Raw genomic sequence first — 19,074 nt, forward strand, 5'->3', positions numbered from 1 at the left:
TACTATGTAACCATTTCTAGGTGACATTGGTCGGGAGGAGCCCACACTCCCTCCCTCAGTCGCCATGGGATATGTTCCGGCATATCCTACGGATGACGTTTTATGTGGAACCCATCAAGGGTTCTCCTTGTATATATTTACTTTATGGTTATTGTCTATGTCTTCCTGGTTCTCTCCCCTTCTTTCCCCCCTTCCCCTTGCATTTTCACAATTGAGCATGTTAGGTCACGCCATGCCAGTACATTCCAGGTCATTTGAGGGTACCCATTGCAAGGGTACAATGAGAATATTTCCTAATTCATTGTATATTATGTCTCCAAATTGGGTGAGGCTACATATTACTAAGGACACAACCTCGTTGGGTAGTGGGTTAAGAAGCAACGGAGATCCGAATTTCTCCACTTTTTACAAGAATAATGCTGCCTAACACACTACAAATCTTCTCCCTTAACGTAAAAGGTCTCAACAGCCCCTATAAGCGCAAGCAACTATTAAAGGATATGCACAAAGCAGGTTCTGCGATTGTCTGTGTCCAAGAGACGCATCTCGCGAAACATAATCCTCCTCAGATTCGCTCTCCAATGTACCCACAAGTGTATCATGCCTACTCACCAAATAAATCCAAAGGTGTCGCGATATTTTTTCACAAAGATTGGCTTTTTACAGTCCATAACCAGATCGCTAACCCAGACGGTCGTTTATTGATTTTAATAGGCGAACTAAATGGCATTCAAATAACTGTGGTATCGTTATACGCTCCAAATGAGGCCCAATTTTCATTTCTTAACAAAGCGATAAAGAAAATAAACTCCGTTAAACGGGGCCATGTTATCATTTGTGGAGACTGTAACTGCACCCTTACACCCTCACTAGATATACAACGCGTCAAAGATAAACCTCCCAATAAATCATCTATACACTGTAGTAAGCTGTTCTCCAAGCTCCTCCATGAACATGATCTGTATGATACTTGGAGAAATTTATTTCCAACAGCGCGTGATTACACGTATTTCTCACAGGTCCATTTAACATATACTCGCATAGACCTTTGCCTGGTGGATAAGCATACTCTTCCACATCTTCTGGACCAATCCATTGGGCTTCGGACATGGTCTGACCATGCCCCCATTCTGACCACGCTAGCAGTACCCTATCCCACATTAGGTAGAGGTAAATGGCGCCTAAATGAGTCTCTTCTTGACAATATGGGCAATATTCAATATATCTCTACGATTCTAGATAATTATTTTGAAATTAACTCCACATCAGATACCTCAGTAGAAACTCAGTGGCTGGCCCATAAGGCAGTTGTTAGGGGCCACTTTATTAAATTGGGCTCTATGGCAAAAAAAAGTTTTATTTCTAAGGAATCTGCACTCTGCCAAACCCTTAGGCAACTAGAGGACACCAATAAGCAATCCCCATCCAAGGCACTCACCCGTCAAATTACCAAAGTACAACAGTATATTCATTTGCTTCAAATACAATCATACACTAACCAAACACGCAAAACTCGGCAATCCTATTACACCTCAGGAAATAAAGCAGGCAAGATATTGGCTAGTCAACTAAAAGTGAAATACCTACAAACTAAAATCCCTTACTTACACTCCAAGGATCATGTGAGAATCTATAACCCGAACATAATTGTAGACGAACTAGCTAGCTTCTATGAAGATTTATACAATCTTCGCGACAACCCAAACACAACGACTCCTACCGCTTCAGACATAACACAATATTTATCACGAATTACACTCCCTAAAATATCGACTTATCACAGCACTATATTAGATGACCCCTTCACGGATAATGAGGTGGCTAACGCGATTAAGTCCCTCCCACCACATAAGGCACCGGGACCTGATGGTCTCTCCAATTATTATTATCTAAAAATGGCTTCTATTCTAACACCACATCTTACAAAACTATTTAACACAATTAGAACCACAGGTAAATTTCCGAAGGAAATGCTGGAAGCTTACATTATTACATTGCCTAAGCCAAATAAACCTCCAACACTTTGTGGTAATCTCCGATTTAGACCGATTTCGTTACTTAATGCCAATGTTAAGTTGTATGCTAAATTGCTTGCCAATAGAATTCGCCCATTATTGTCCACGTTAGTCTCAGAAGAACAAGCAGGTTTTGTCCCTGGCAGGCAAGTTGGGGATAATACCAGATACTGTATGGATTTGATTGATTGGGTTAACTTTAAAAATAAATCGGGTGCCTTGTTGGTGCTGGACGCGGAGAAGGCATTTGATCGCCTAAACTGGGACTATATGTCCAAAACTTTGTCGGCCTTTGGCTTCTCTAATGCCTTCATTACTAGCATTATGGTCCTATACTCTGCCCCATCTGCTAAGGTATTCAGTTCCGGCTTTACCTCAAGAAATTTTTGTATAACTAATGGCACGAGACAAGGGTGTCCTTTGTCGCCCTTGATATTCATTTTATGTTTGGAACCCCTGGTCAGGACGATCAAACTTGATGCGGCATTACCCGGTGTTGATACTCCGGCTGGTGAAAAAAAGTTGGCTCTCTTTGCCGATGACGTGATTCTTTTCCTGGCTAATCCACATGCATCCATTCCGCACTTATTACATACACTGACCACTTACGGAGACATATCATATTATAAAAATAACGTGAACAAAACCCAGATTCTCCCTATAAGACTTGATACACAGTTGGTGAATGAATTGAAGAATACTTACCACTTTGCATGGCAATCTAAAGCAATTTCATACCTCGGCATCAAATTGACACATTCAAGACCCCTAATTATTAAAGAAAATCACATAGTAGTTTTATCCAAAATTTCCAAACAAATGGATTCTTGGAACAACACCTACATTTCATGGTTTGGTAGAATTAACTCTATCAAGATGATGATCTTGTCACACATACTTTATTTGTTTAGGACCTTGCCTATCGCCCTACCTATTTCGCTCATTAAACGATTTCAAAGGGCGATTAACGCTCATATTTGGAAAAAAAAAAAGACAAGAGTCTCCTTCCGCACCTAATGGCATCCACTCAAAAAGGGAGGTCTTAATGTTCCCAATATTATGCTGTATTATAGAGCATCCCTGTTGTCGCAAAGCCTTAACGTCATGATGGGAACACACAAACCTGTATGGGTAGACCTAGAATCCGCATGTGGCGGTTCACATTCTCTCTACGATACCCTATGGTCGTCCACTCCCTTAACAACAAACTCCACGCTCCCAACATCAGAATTTCTTACGAAATCATGGTCTACGTGGAATGCAGCACTGTGGCCAAAGGCAGAATTACTATACCTTGCGCCATTATCAGCCCTTTCCACCCTATCTCCCGACCTCCAAACGTTCACATGGTCATCTTTAGGCATCACACATGTACATAAATTGTTTGGTCCAGATGGCATTCACCCTTTCCCAACACTGCAGGAGCGATACCATTTGCCTTCAAGGGATATTTTCTTGTATCTACGTATCAAACACATTTTACTATCGCAATCGATTGGATTCATTGGTCCACTGTCGCTCAGCAATATGGGTGTATGATGCTACCACGCCAAATTGTTTCGCCCTTCTTGTAAACTTCTTTCCCTATGCTATTTGTTGCTGTCTGACAGCTTTGAATCCCCCAAACTACCCTATATGACACAGTGGGAGACAATGTTAGGGATATCCCCAACTCTCTTAGATTGGGAACAAGCCATCACGTATACTAAACAATCCTCGAAATGTGTTACGCTTTGGGAAGCCTACTTTAAAGTGTTAATGCGATGGTACTTGGTTCCGAACAGGATTCATAAAATCTATCCCTTAACCCCCTCGACTTGCTGGCGGTGCAATATTGGTGTAGGATCTATAGAACACATATTCTGGCATTGTCCAAACTTACAACATTTTTGGAAGGCTATACAAACAGCCGTTCAGGCACTCTGTAAGATCAATCTCCCACTAACTCCTGAAATTTATTTGCTCCATATTATTCCAAACCTACGTGACATACCGTCCAGAGATGCAGTGTTAAATATACTGGTGGTAGCAAAAATTGGCATTGCTTCTCATTGGAAAAAAAACACGTCACCTTCCTTAAAGGAAGTTCTAAACAGGGTATAGGATATATATCACCATGAACGCGAGTGGGCACAGGGTAGTGTTAGCCCAAGATTCTTGGATAATTGGGAAAATTGGGAATCCTTTATAGACTCCCAGGCTTCACTTTTATGTTGAGAGTACTAACTGATTTTCTCTTCCAGTTTACCGACTCCATATCTGTGTGGTATAGGCCAGAAGGGATGCACATTAGTGAACTGAATTAAGTTAGGTGCTCTTTTTTGACATGTGTCTACTGTATCTACTTCACCATGCTATGCTCTATTGTGCCCTCCATTTCCGCCCTCCATCCCACCCCCTCCCCGTTATTTGGTTATTTTATGTATTTACATGTAATGTATATATATTATGTTGCTTACATTCATAATAGGTACATGGTGCACAACTAATTACTGAAGCAGCAAGAGGGATAGGGCTGCTTTGTTCATACCCTTATCCATGGGTGGATACATGTTATTTTCTGGTTTAATGGCTTCAGCCTCCATAGGTTCCACGACAGATGACAAGAGTATTTTGACTATGAGTTGTTCCCGTATAGACCTTTATCTATGCATTCATACCTGCCTTTCTGCGACTAGATGCGTGTCATGCATACCATGTAAATATACTAATGTAAAAATTGTAGAGTGGTTCCGCAAGATATTGCCTAAATCAATGTGGCTATTATCTAGCTTTCAAGGTTATACTGATAGCAATACTTCCATTTGAATAACATTACATGTATGTAATGTACTGGACGGATAATGTACCCAAGAAGTTGTATAAATAAAAAAAAAAAAAGCTATGTATTTGTGCAACAGAACAAATAATAATACTGCGACTGCTCGTGGTCTCACCATATACTTCGTAATGCTTTGCACTGTTTTGTACTACTCTGTACTATTCTGCAATATTTGTACTATTTTATACCATGTGTATTAGGATGTATTGCATTGCATGTGAATTTGTGTTGTTTATTGATACCCTTACAAAACAATAAAAATCTATATATTGAAAAAAAAAAATAATACAATGTGAGCAAGATATTCCTTTGCTGCAGAGGGATTTAGATAGAATGGGGGACTGGGCACTCAAATGACAGATGAAATTTAATGTTGAAAAATGCAAAGTTATGCACTTTGGCGTAAAGAATACACAAGCAACGTATACCCTTAATGGAAGCGAATTAGGGATAACAACACACGAAAAGGACTTGGGAATTGTTATAGACAACAAACTATGCAACAATGTGCAATGTCAATCAGCAGTGGCCAAGGCCAGTAAGGTATTGTCATGCATGAAAAAGGACATTCATTCTCGGGACGAGAATATCATTTTGCCTCTTTATAAATCACTGGTAAGACCACATATTGAATATGCTGTGCAATTTTGGGCACCTGTTCTAAAGAAGGATATTATGGCACTAGAAAAAGTGCAGAGGCGGGCTACAAAATTAATAAAAGGAATGGAACATATCAGCTATGAAGAAAGGTTAACAAATTTAAATCTCTTTAGTTTAGAAAAATGTTGCCTGAGAGGGGATATGATAACATTATACAAATATATTCGGGGCCAATACAAACCATTGTGTGGAAATCTATTCACAAACTGGACTTTACATAGGACACGAGGCCATGCGTTTAGACTGGAAGAAAGAAGATTTCGTCTAAGGCAAAGGAAAGTTTTTTTTTTACTGTAAGAACAATCAGGATGTGGAATTCTCTGCCTGAAGAGGTGGTTTTATCAGAGTCCATACAGATGTTCAAACAGCTACTGGATGCATACTTGCAAAAACAGAATATTCAAGGATATAATCTTTCAATGTAGGGTAATAACTGCTTGATTCAAGGATAAATCTGACTGCCATTCTGGGGTCAAGAAGGAATTTTTTTCCTAGCTTGATGCAAAATTGTGCTTCCACCTGCACTGTGAATGTTTACATGGTGTGTTCAATAAAAACATGGCAACATTTCATTCTTTGTGTGTTATTAGTTTAAGCAGACTATGATTGTCGATTGTTGTGACTTAGATGATGATCAGGTCACATTTTATGACCAAATTGTGCGGAAATCCATATCATTCCAAAGGGTTCACATACTTTTTCTTGCAACTGTATATGTAAATATGATGTTTGCATGGTCCTTTAACCCCTTAAGGACACATGACATGTCTGACACGTCATGATTCCATTTTATTCCAGAAGTTTGGTCCTTAAGGGGTTAAAATACACACGCTTTTATAATGCTAACTATTCCCAATAACATGGATACATGTATTTCATTATATAGGATAAATGAGCAGTTAAATCACCCAACTGCAGACCAAGCTATGTCTGAATTTGCCATTTTAAATATTTGAACACAAACTTAAATAAAGCCTAGTATTTGAAAAGCTATTTAATGTGAAACAGGGCAGCTGTCTGATTTGATTTTAGCTAGATTCCACACAGTCTGGGAAAATGGATAGCAACAAGTTTGCTCAAACATGAATGATGCATCAGACTTAAACCGTTTACTTTTTGGCTGTTGAAATGGTCATTAAAGAATTTTGCATAGCAGTGATAAACAATTACTACAAATAAAAATTATATATTTTTAAGTAACAGAGCAGTAATCCTACCCTTGCATAGATTTGTGAATTTTGATGAACAAGCCTTTTGAACTTATGATGTTGAATTTGAAGATTCGCTGAGCATTATTGCATTTCTGCAGTCCAACACATTTTAATCTCATAAGAAAAGTGACAGCCACAGAAACAAATGCAAGCAATATGTCCTTACATATTAGCATTGCAATATTCAAAGAGTGAGAATTGTGTCTACAAAGCAATGTGTACCATTTCAAGCCTATTTTTTAAACAGGCAATGGATTTTGATACGTGTGATTAAAAGTGACAAAATAAATTTCAATAAGTAAAGATTATGGTCCAAGCTGTTTTTGGAAACTCAATTTCCATTAACCATTTGTGCTCAGTAAACAAATACCAAAAGGAGAATCAACATTTTTTTTTGTAAACAGTTTTGTGCTCAGTGAAGGGAAATATATATAAAATATCAATAGAAGATGCACTACTTTTTACGTTCACAATTCGTTTGCGGAGCACTCAATTTGTATTTATTGGAGTTTTAAACCTAAAGTATACATCTGTGTCATATTCTGGGAAAAAATATTATTATTATGTTATTATTATGTTATTATATTATTATTTACATAGCGCCAACAAATTCCGCATTGCTTTACAGTGGGTGGACGAACAAACATGTAGTTGTAACCAGACAAGTTGGACACACAGGAACAGAGGGGTTGAGGGCCCTGCTCAATGAGCTTACATGCTAGAGGGAGTGGGATAAAGTGACACAAAAGGTAAGGATAGTATTAGACTAATGACAGTTGCAAGAGAGGAATCAGTCGGGAGCTATTAACAGTTTAATAATAAGTTTTTATGAAGAAGTGGGTTTTTAATGATTTTTTGAAGGAATGGAGACTGGGTGAGCATCTAACAGAGGAGGGAAGTTAGTTCCACAGGAACGGTGCAGCCCTTGAGAAAATTCTAAAAGCTTTTTAGACTCTGAAAGCTAGCTGAGCATCATGGGAAATGTATTCCAGAAACAATGTATGATGTCAAGGTTAGCCATCACTGTCTTAGGGGATTAGGACCTTTTAAGCCGGGCTTGATCATGGTAATATGCTGGTTGGGATAAATAGTACTATAACAAAACAATCCGAAACTGAATTTAAAAAAAAAAAAAACGTAACCAATTGATTAAACCAAGCTGGCTTGGTGTATGTACTAGATTAGGGACACTGTTGAGATGGGCCTTTGCAAAAAGGCCATTTACTGCCTGTGCTATCTTAGTTGGTAGCATAGATTAAATTTAAATCTCAATTTAAAGCACTCAATGGAAATTGATCTGAAAATGGGTTTAAGTTATTGTCCCATTACAGATCAACATTTTGACCTTTATTGGAAGTATAACATTGTTTTAATTTTTATACAAATCATTTAATAGAAAATGGAAAAGGATGGGCCGTACATTATGGGGCAAAAAAACAAAAACTCAGTGTTGTGGTTTATGATATCTCAAGAATACTCAATGACTTTTTCCCCATAATATCTGTGTTTAGTCTGTCTTATACATTGCTGGTATACTTGTTTCTTCGTGTACTGTGTATTTCCCTTTTTCTTTTGACAGTTTTACTCCAGTTTTGTTTAATTTCCCTTTCGGTTTTGACATCATAGACCAATGAGCTTATAAAATCATCAGGTTCATGTTTCAGCAAGATATACCTTACAATAAAGACGTTAGGGAAGCCCTTTTAGCACTATAAGCAAAAGTAAAAAAAATAAATTATTGTGGAGAAAGTAAGAGCTGATGTAGGCACATTGTTTTCTATATAAATATTCCCATATACATATATCCAAATGTTAATATAAATATTGGAGCCAGAGAGACACAGATATGTGTCTAGCACCTTCACAGACCAAAAATCTGAAAATAAGATCCATTTTACTAAAGGGGACCACATTTCTGCTATTCTGTCTGTTTGTGATTTTTTTATGTAAGTTTCACATTCCTTCATGTTCTCAACTTTTTGGATTACACTGCAAAGAGTGAACTTCAACAGTTTTCCAGGAAAGGAAGCAAGGGCATTTCACCTATGAGTAAGTGTGGACAAATACACTAGACATATTGCCTGAATGCCTGTTTCTTGTTAACATTTGAAATAAAAGTTTGACATTTTATCTTACTATTGGATGTACATGTAGAATGATCACAAATATCAATATCACAGCTGGCAATGCAACCAGAGCTGGTACTACCACCAACTGTCAACAGTTGACTCAGGAAATGAGGATACAACTAACAAAAAAAAATTCTTAACTTTTGTGAAACAAAATGGAAAATACATTTTAATAATTCCTCAAGTAACTTAAGTTAAAAGATGAAAACCTATTTTAATTCTACAGATTGTGGAAACATTCAAGGAGGTTAAAGGGAGGTAGTCTTTAATGTGCTTAAAAAACAAAACAAAAACTGTCTTTCTGATGTACTTTATATATGCTTCCTCCCTGCTTCCTTAGAACTTCATGTTCCTTCAACTATACCAGCACTTCCCATAAGAACAATTTTTCATCATATCTATTGCCTTTTATGGAAAATGTTCATTAATTTATTTATTTATTTTTACAAATGCAACTCAGATATCTCTTGTCTCTCTGGTTTTCAACTTCAAATGTCATCCTGTCAAATAATTCCGTGAGTAATTCCCCATGTAAGCGATGTCAACCTTTTTAAAATCTAAAATTGTGGTCTTGGTAGTACTGAGAAATACAAAATAATTAGCACCCTCTGCTAGGTGTTTGAGTTAGTACTAAATAACATAAAAATAAAGTAAGCTACACATGCAGGGTAAAAAGACAGACTACATTCACAATTGTATACTGTGATAATGTATTTATTTACAGTAGTGTAACCATCTGTGCTAAAGATAAAGTATTAAAAACATCATAGATTTGTGAGACATGTTAAAAGAACACTTTAGCGTTAGGAATACAAATATGTAATTCTAACACTATAGAGTCCTAGTCAGCTAAACAGTGTCTAGGGCCCCGTGCTGCGGCAAATAAATGGTTAACCATTTATTTGCTTACCTTAATCCAGCGCTGTGCTCCCTCGGTACTGGTGACCTCTATTCCCTCATCGACGTCAGCTCCCGAGTGGCGCCAAATGAGCATCCGCGGCCAGAGGGGCGTCCACATTCAAACCTGCCCATAGGAAAGCATTACTCAATACTTTCCTATGGGGATCTCTTTTGACACTGGAGGTCCGTGAGGAATTTACTCAGTGTAAATTGTGGAAGCTCGAAATTGTGGAAGCCACTCGAGACTGGATTAACCCTGCAGTGTAAACATAGCAGTTTCTTTGAAACTGCTATGTTTTCAGCTGCAGGGTTAAAACTAGGGGGGCCTGGCACCAAGACCACTTCATTGAGCTGAAATGGTCTGGGTGCCTATAGTGGTCCTTTAACCCCTTATGGACACATGACATGTGTGACACGTCATGATTCCATTTTATTCCAGAAGTTTGGTCCTTAAGGGGTTAAGTAATATCAAAACATTAAATTGTGAGTGCCATCATTCTTGTATTCGGAACGAAACAAATTGCACATGTCTAGTCCTCACTCTTCACAGCAATCTCTGCAACAACTGCTCTGTATCTGGAGCTGGTTGTAGCTGTCTGCTGGAATGTTCTTTGAAGATTTTCTAGCACTCCTCTTAGCATAGAATTAAACATTTCTCTGTCTCTCTCTCTCTCTGTGTATAACCACTCTGTGATCACATTAATTTCTGCTGTGTCATTGACTACCTGCCATTTTAGTGTTGTGACCAGCAGATGGTGAGCTTTGGGACATGGCTGGATAAATATGCAGGACTCCATTTGAGTGTTCAGAATGACTTGAGAGCTGATACAAGAAGTAACAGAACCCTGCTAAGCAGAGAGAAAAAGAGAGACAGAGAGATGTTTAATTCTATGCTAAGAGGAGTGCTGGAAAATTCCAGCAGACAGCTACAACCAGCTCCAGATACAGAGCATTTGTTGCAGAGATTGCTGTGAACAGTGAGGAATAGACATGTGCAATTTGCTTCGTTCCGAATGCCAATTCAGATGAATTTCCGATGCTTCCGAATGGCCGAATTATCAAATTTTGGAATGCCAAGCCAAATTGCCGAAGGTTTAGGGGTAGGTAGGGTTAAGGGTTGTTGTAGGGTTAGGGTTAATGGCAGAGTACAAAGAGATAACAGGGGTAAAGGATCACAAGGGTGTAGATGAGTCTATACAAAACCCCATTACATATGTAAATAGCTCAACATCTAACAATGGACAATGACACTATCCAACTTTACCTCTTTACCTCGAACAATAGATGCAACAAAATCATAACCTATTTTTAGTGTTTGAAACACTACTTTTTCACATCTCAAGAAATTGATCTGATTGATAAAGGTGCAGTTTTTTCATTTCTGTGCCAACTCCTGTTAATAAGCCTCAGTATTCCCAAATAAAAGTTACCAAGTCTATTTTCATGTAATTTAATTTAGACACAACAAATGATCAATTAGTTGCCAGCTATGTCTATTACAGCATGTGTTGTACTAATACATAGTTAATTTTTTATGGTTCATTTAATTCAGTATTACAAAGACTATTTTTTTTCCCCTTGATCTACCATGTAATTCCTTAAGACCGTTTCATACCACTCTGACTTAAATATCACAACAAGCATTGAAAGGAATGAAAAAAGACCAGCTTATCGTGTAGGTTTTCTACTGCAAAACAAGATAATTAGAAATAAAAATTGGAGAGACCTCAGCTATAGGCTAAAATATCATGATGCAAACAATCCATCCCTCTCCTTTCCCAAGTGTTGTACAATCCAAAGAGATCTCTTAAAGCAGTGCTTCTCAACTTTTAAAAAAAGGTATTCCTGCTGGTCTAAAAAATATCCTAAGTACCCTGCCTCAAGAAAGTAATTTCGATTGATTTAAATTCCAAATGACATGTGTAGACACTGATATTTAGAGCCGTGCGCGCTTTCACACAGTCCATAGGAAAGCATTTCTCAAAGCTTTCCTATGGACGTTCTTCACTCTGGATGCGATTTTCACATCCAGCGTCGCAGAAGCGCCTCTAGCGGCTGTCAGGAAGACAGCCACTAGAGGTTGGATTAACCCTGAAATGTAAACATAGCAATTTCTCTGAAGGGTTAAAACTTGGGGGACCTGGCACCCAGACCACTTTATTGAGCTCAAGTGGTCTGGGTAACTATAGTGTCCCTTTAAAAATAAGTATAACATTACATGAATATTGTAGATGTAAGGAGGAGTGTATGAACTATTAATGTGAAGTATAAAGTCACAAAATGAAAATATAATACACACAAAATACTTACATTTACACACAGAGGACACTGACACACACACAGTTACATATGGAGGACACTGACACACACACAGAGGACACTGACACACACACTTACACACAGAGGACACTGACACACATAGAGGAAACTGATACACAAACATTTAAACACAAAGTAAACTGACACACACACATTTATAAACAGAGGAAACTGGCACACACATTTACACACAGAGGACACTGACACACATTTACACAGAGAGGAAACTGACACAAACTCTCTTGCACACATATGACACTGACCCACACACTCACTGGCAGACACTCTCTTACCAATTTGACACACACTTACTGACACACACACATTAACTGACAGTCCTATTTACTGATACACACATTTGCTGACAGACAGACTTACTGATTTGACACACACTGACAGACACAGTTTCACTGATTTGACAAGCTCTGACAGACACAGTCAATGACAAACACTCTCACTGATTTAAAACACACTGAAAGACACACACATTCACTGACAGACACACTGACACACATACACTGACAGACACACACACTCACTAACAGACACATACACACTCACAAATTATTATTTTTTTTATTCAAAAAAATACCAGTCTCCCTAGAGTTGGGAAGTTGGAGTGGATCCTTTCCCTGCGGTTCAGTGTGGGGCTGTGCTGTAAACTTCATGCTCTTCCAGCACTGCTCTCTCATGAGCTGTTTAGTGGTGCCAGGACCGGAGTGACATCATAACCCAACATCACTGCAAGGAACACGAGAGAACATTATGAAGAGGACAGCTCCCTTGCCAACTTAATTTTCTTTAGCCAGCTGGCCACTTCTAGGCATATCCCCTGCCTCTAGGGCATGGACTCCCTGGGATTCATGGAACAAAGGTTGTGAAAAAAGGTCTTAAAGCACACATACTATATTATTGTGCATTTTTAACACTCTGCCAATCATGAGTAATATTTTTTATTTCTTTCTGTAACAGTGCATTTTCATTTTGTAATAAACTTCTCTAAAGTTACAATTCACATTTTCCAAAATAAAGTTTTAATTAACCTTAAAATATATATATATTATAATGGTCTCTTTGTTTATCATCTACAATTGAAACCACAATAGCGCAGCCACATATAAATGTGTTGTCATTTTGGGAGTCTTTATTTTGTTGATAATTATTAGAACCAATTAATAATACCTATAATATGTTTGGAGCCACATGAGTAATATCAAAAAACAATAATACACTAATTAATAATATAATACAATACTATTAATATTATATGCACATTACAAAAATACAAGAAATAAATAAAATGCCATACAGTGAATTAAAAAACAAACAAAAAACAAACCAACCTAATGCAATATGCAGATAAAGGAACCACTTTATGCAAATGAAGCTATTCCTGTCTTTGGTTAAGGTCATTGTTTAGTGCTAAACATGTCATGTATATTCTCAAATGGTTTAACCTCCTGCACCGGAATCACTTTACCCAGTGAGATCGGACTTCTTCAATTGAGTTTCAGGAAGTGCAGAATGCAGCCGGGCAGGGGTGCCACTGTTAGGCTAGAGCGGTAATTTTGATTAAGTTTGTATGCTGCCCAGAGTATTCCTTTAACTGTCTGTTTTATATATGTGGATCTGGAGGTTGGGGCATTACACTAGATTCTGCTCCTTTTGCATCTTTGTCTATGCTGGTGTTCAGAAAAAAATGAGTTAGTATAAAAACATAATGATCTATGTACCTGTAAACTCTTGTCAAGCAGTAGTAGCTTATATAAGTTAAATGGAAAACTATAACGAGCATAGTAGCTGTAAAATCATAGAATATTTATTATGAAAATGAACCATAACAATACAAATGTTATCATAAATCTGGAATCCAATTTAATTTGTTTTTACATTTCTTTAAATGCCAAGGTCAGTTGAAAGATAGCGAGCATGGGTCATTAAAAATAGAAATCAATATAATAATTAAGGGATATGTGAATTGAAATAACTAGTTATTGAAAATAATACACTCTATTAAAAATAAAAGGCAAAGAAGAAAGCAAATGTAATTTCCTAACAGGCACACAAACACATATTATGCATACAGAAATATAGAATTCAGCGCACTCACTAAACTATAAACTAACTGAAAATAAATTTCCCGGTGGGCCGCGGCACGTGGGGCTGGGCTGACAGCCCTAATCATCACTAATGAGGCTCCTTTAATTCCGTCCGGCGTGCGGCGGGGGCGGAGCTTGCTGTGTAGCAGGGGTGGGGCTAAATGACCCGGGTAACTGCAGCATGGGAAGCAGGAAGGAGTCCCTGCTTCCCCAACAACCAGCATCTGTCTGCCTGTGTGTGTGTGTGGCTGTCTGCTTGTGTGTGTGTGTGTGTGTGTGTGGCTGACTGCCTGTGTGTGTGTGAGTGTCTGTGTGTGTGTGTGTGTGTGTGTGTGTGTGAGTGTCTGCCTGTGTGTGTGGCTATCTGCCTGTGTGTGAGTGTCTGCCTTTGTATGTGAGTGTCTGCCTGTGTGTGTGTGAGTGTGTGTGGCTATCTGCCTGTGTGTGTGGCTGTCTGCCTGTGTGTGTGAGTGTCTGTGTGTGTGTGTGTGTGTGAGTGTATGCCTGTGTGTGTGGCTACCTTCCTGTGTGTGTGAGTGTCTGCCTCTGTGTGTGAGTGTCTGCCTGTGTGTGTGTGAGTGTGTGTGGCTATCTGCCTGTGTGTGTGGCTGTCTGCCTGTGTGTGTGTGTGTGTGTGAGTGTGTGACTGTCTGCCTCTGTGTGTGTGATTGTCTGCCTGTGTGTGTGGCTGTCTGCCTGTGTGTGTGTGTGTGTGTGTGTGTGTGTGACTGTCTGCCTTTGTGAGTGTGTAACTGTCTGCTTGTGTGTGTGTGGCTGTCTGCCTGTGTGAGTGTGTGACTGTCTATGTTTCTTTAACCCCTTAGTCCTCATAAATGAGGCTGATTCTTACTTTGCAGATAGATGTGTAAACTATTTCTGTTCTTATTAGGTTTAATATGACATCTCCTCAAAGTATGTGATACACGGTCAATGTAAAAAAACATATCTATACAGGGAGTGCAGAATTATTAGGCAAGTTGTATTTTTGAGGATTCATTTTATTATTGAACAACAACCATGTTCTCAATGAACCCAAAAAACTCATTAATATCAAAGCTGAATATTTGTGGAAGTAGTTTTTAGTTTGTTTTTAGTTTTAGCTATTTTAGGGGGATATCTGTGTGTGCAGGTGACTATTACTGTGCATAATTATTAGGCAACTTAACAAAAAACAAATATATACCCATTTCAATTATTTATTTTTACCAGTGAAACCAATATAACATCTCAACATTCACAAATATACATTTCTGACATTCAAAAACAAAACAAAATCATATCAGTGACCAATATTGCCACCTTTCTTTGCAAGGACACTCAAAAGCCTGCCATCCATGGATTCTGTCAGTGTTTTGATCTGTTCACCATCAACATTGCGTGCAGCAGCAACCACAGCCTCCCAGACACTGTTCAGAGAGGTGTACTGTTTTCCCTCCTTGTAAATCTCACATTTGATGATGGACCACAGGTTCTCAATGGGGTTCAGATCAGGTGAACAAGGAGGCCATGTCATTAGATTTTCTTCTTTTATACCCTTTCTTGCCAGCCACGCTGTGGAGTACTTGGACGCGTGTGATGGAGCATTGTCCTGCATGAAAATCATGTTTTTCTTGAAGGATGCAGACTTCTTCCTGTACCACTGTTTGAAGAAGGTGTCTTCCAGAAACTGGCAGTAGGACTGGGAGTTGAGCTTGACTCCATCCTCAACCCGAAAAGGCCCCACAAACTCATCTTTGATGATACCAGCCCTTGCTGGCGTCTGAGTCGGCGTCTGAGTCGGCGTCTGAGTCGGCGTCTGAGTCGGACTGGAGCTCTCTGCCCTTTACCAATCCAGCCACGGGCCCATCCATCTGGCCCATCAAGACTCACTCTCATTTCATCAGTCCATAAAACCTTAGAAAAATCAGTCTTGAGATATTTCTTGGCCCAGTCTTGATGTTTCAGCTTGTGTGTCTTGTTCAGTGGTGGTCGTCTTTCAGCCTTTCTTACCTTGGCCATGTCTCTGAGTATTGCACACCTTGTGCTTTTGGGCACTCCAGTGATGTTGCAGCTCTGAAATATGGCCAAACTGGTGGCAAGTGGCATCTTGGCAGCTGCACGCTTGACTTTTCTCAGTTCATGGGCAGTTATTTTGCGCCTTGGTTTTTCCACACGCTTCTTGCGACCCTGTTGACTATTTTGAATGAAACGCTTGATTGTTCAATGATCACGCTTCAGAAGCTTTGCAATTTTAAGAGTGCTGCATCCCTCTGCAAGATATCTCCCTATTTTTGACTTTTCTGAGCCTGTCAAGTCCTTCTTTTGACCCATTTTGCCAAAGGAAAGGAAGTTGCCTAATAATTATGCACACCTGATATAGGGTGTTGATGTCATTAGACCACACCCCTTCTCATTACAGAGATGCACATCACCTAATATGCTTAATTGGTAGTAGGCTTTCAAGCCTATACAGCTTGGAGTAAGACAACATGCATAAAGAGGATGATGTGGTCAAAATACTCATTTGCCTAATAATTCTGCACTCCCTGTATATTTATTTCATTGTATCCCTAAGCTGTTACAGCCTGATATTTTGAGGATATACCTACTTATTATTGTTTAATCATAGAATATATATATGTGTATATATATATATATATATATATATATATATATATATAAAATATTTAAAACACACACTACATAGCACAGTGACTTATGAGGCTGGCATATATTTTTTTTCCAGGGCAGCTCCGCAGGGCCAGACTGGCCCACCGGGATACTGGGAAATTTCCCGGTGGGCCGCGGTACCTGGGGCTGGGCTGACAGCCCAGTTCATCAGTGATCAGGCTCCTGTAATCCTGGTCAGCCATGTGCGAGCTGTGCGGCCCCATGGGAGAAGGGGGAGCCAGGCGGCCGGCACAGCTCACACATGGCTGGCCGGGATTATAAAAAAAAATATATATTTTTTTTTTGCGGCGGGGCCCTGGTAACTGCAGCATGTGAAGCAGGAAGGAGTCCCTGCTTCCCCAACAACCAGTCTCACGGAGCTCCAAGGGATGTGGAGGTAAGAAGCAGGTCTGTGTGTGTGAGTGTTTGTGACTGTTTGCCTGTGAGTGTGTGACTGTGTGTGTTACTGTCTGCCTGTGCATGTGTGTGTGTGTGAGTGTCTGCCTGTGTGTGTGTGTGTGTGTGTTGGTGACTGTCTGTCTCTGTGTGTGTGTGAGACTGTCTGCATGCCTGTGTGTGTGTGTGTGTGTGTGTGTGTGTGTGTGTGTGTGTGACTGCTGGTGTGTGTGTGTATGTGACTGTCTGCCTGTGTGTGTTACTGTCTGCCTGTGCATGTGTGTGTGTGTGTGTGTGTGTGTGAGTGTCTGCCTGTGTGTGTGTGTGTGTGTGTGTGTGTTGGTGACTGTCTGTCTCTGTGTGTGTGTGAGACTGTCTGCATGCCTGTGTGTGTGTGTGACTGTCTGCCTGTGAGTGTGTGACTGTCTTCCTGTGTGTGTTACTGTCTGCCTGTGTGTGTGTGTGTGTGTGTGTGTGTGACTGTCTGCCTGTGTATGTGTGAGTGTTTGGCTGTCTGCCTGTGTGTTTGACTGTATGCCTGTGTGTGTGTGTGTGTGTGTGTGTGTGTGACTGGGTGGCTGTCTGCCTGTCTCTGTCTGTGGATGTCTGCCTCTGTGTGAGTGGATGTCTGCCTCTGTGTGTGTGACTGTCTGCCTCTGTGTGTGTGGATGTATTTGTGTGTGTGCATCTGCTAGTCAGTGAGTGAGCTTCTGTGTGTGTGCGCGTGCATCTGCTAGTGAGTGAGCTCCTGTGTGTGTGTGTGCATTTGCTAGTGAGGGAGCTTCTGTGGGTGTGTGTGACTGATAGTGAGTGAGCTGGTATGTGTGTCAGTGAGCTTGTATGTAGGGATCATGTGTGTGTGTGTGTGTGTTAGTGAGCTTGTCTGTAGGTAGCATGGGTGTGTCTGAGCCTGTCTGCAGTGAGCTTGTCTGTAGTAAGCATGTGTGTGATCGTGAGCTTGTCTGTAGTGAGCATATGTGTGTCAGTGAGCTTGTCTGTAGTGCATCTGTGTGTTAGTGAGCTCTTCTGTAGGGAGCATGTGTGTGTCAATGGGCTTGTCTGTAGGGAGAGTGTGTGCGCATCAGTGAGCTTGTCTGTAGTGAGCGTGTGTGTGTGACAGTGAGCTTGTCTGTAGTAAGCTTGAGTGTGTATCAGAGTTTGTCTGTACTAAATTTGTGTGTGTACCAGTAGCCTTGTCTGTGTGTGTCATTGAGATTGTCTGTCAATGAGCGTATTTGTGTGCATCAGTAAGATTGTCTGTGTCTGTATGTGAGTATGCTTTACCGTATAATTTAATGAAAGGACTAATATTTTGAATTAGAAAAAGAAATACACCAATTATATATAAATATTTAATATATATATATATATATATAGATACAAACCTCCACGTATATTGTAAACATGAGAAACAAAGGTTTTTTCTTACATTTTTTTTATGAAGCGTTTATCTGTTGATATAACTTTGTGGCAACATTATATTTCTTTTTATTTTTAGATCTTAATAATGCAGTCCATACATTTATGATGTTTTCCTTGTAAAAGAGGAGCATTGAACCTCATCCTTCAAGGGGAGTATTTAACAGGTTTTTATGATAATGCGAAGAACATTGTTCAATGATGCAAAATATTAGTTGCTTGATTGAATGTTAGAGAAATAATAAACTTTGGCTAGGTTGTCCACTTGAGAGCAGTTTTAGATTTGTATGGGATTATCTGTTAAACTGAATCCCTGAAAAATGTTCTATTCTAATAGTTTTTTAAATGCTTAACCCCTTAAGGGCCAAACTTCTGGAATAAAAGGGAATCGTGAGATGTCACACATGTCATGTGTCCTTAAGGGGTTATGAACACTATAGTCATCTAAATTACCCA

The sequence above is a fragment of the Pelobates fuscus genome, chromosome 6 (assembly GCF_036172605.1).
Source record: "Pelobates fuscus isolate aPelFus1 chromosome 6, aPelFus1.pri, whole genome shotgun sequence".
NCBI classification, from domain to species: Eukaryota; Metazoa; Chordata; class Amphibia; order Anura; family Pelobatidae; genus Pelobates; species Pelobates fuscus.